Raw genomic sequence first — 968 nt, 5'->3', positions numbered from 1 at the left:
TTATTCTAATGTCATTACTGCCAAGTATGGCATACTATTAGATGCAGTCACCTATTTCTTGAGATGTTTGTGCAATGAACTTGAGGTAGTAGTCTCTCTAAAAATAAAAACGTGTGTGTTCGTCCCGTGATTTACCTAGTAAATAGCTGACCTCAGTAATGAAACTGCAGTGGGAAGGAGTTTAACAAAGACCACTGGGTGCACAACAGATCATTACAGAGCATTTGCATCATTTCGGAGGAACCGTCTTTCACTGAATATAGCTTTTGACAGATTAGTTGTGCCCACAATAACTGTGATGATGGCATCAATATACGGCAACAAGTCCAGATCCAGGCGGTTTTGGAGAATTTTGAAGAGCTTCATGCGCTGGATTGCCCGCTCTACATGAACCCTGGCCCTTACAACTGCCTGGTCCGCGTCTGCTTCTTCTGTAGTCAGCTGAGGCTGTTTCAGAAATGGCGGCCTGATCATTTTGATATTTTTCTCTTTCCAGAGTTCTTGAATTAGAAACCCCTTGTCTACCATAACTGCATCAACAGCTGGAATACAAGTTTCAAGTAGTCCTGTATCTTCAGTTATAAAAGAGTCCGAAGCTTTGCCACCATATGTTGCACTGGCATAACTGATAAGACCACCAGGGGTCTCGCTTACCAGCACTTTTGCCGTGTACGGGCACTTGTAATGACTATACGTTAGAATTCTGGACTTCAGGCCCTTCGGCCTTTCACACGGTATTTCAGTGCAATCAACCACCATGCATCCTTGTGTCCGGGTACTCTTTGAAATACACGGTCATACATGCTGTGACAGCTTCTTTGCTTGGCAGAAATATTGCATGTTTGAGCACACCGACCAAGATCATGATAGCTTCCTTAAATATATATTGCCGCTGTCGTTCTGTGAATTCCAAAAAGTACTGCCAGCAAGCTAAATGATGTGTCATGGTACAGCTTCATGAAACACAG

General features: G+C 43.3%; 1 pseudogene; it reads right to left on the bottom strand.

Annotated features, from left to right (window-relative positions):
* Nucleotides 1-213: 213 nt before the first annotated feature.
* LOC125757589 (uncharacterized) lies at nucleotides 214-968 on the bottom strand (annotated as a pseudogene).

The sequence above is a fragment of the Rhipicephalus sanguineus genome, chromosome 1 (assembly GCF_013339695.2).
Source record: "Rhipicephalus sanguineus isolate Rsan-2018 chromosome 1, BIME_Rsan_1.4, whole genome shotgun sequence".
Classification (NCBI taxonomy): Eukaryota; Metazoa; Arthropoda; class Arachnida; order Ixodida; family Ixodidae; genus Rhipicephalus; species Rhipicephalus sanguineus.
The sequence above is the reverse complement of the archived record's forward strand: the minus strand, read 5'-3'. Positions and strand labels throughout refer to the sequence as shown.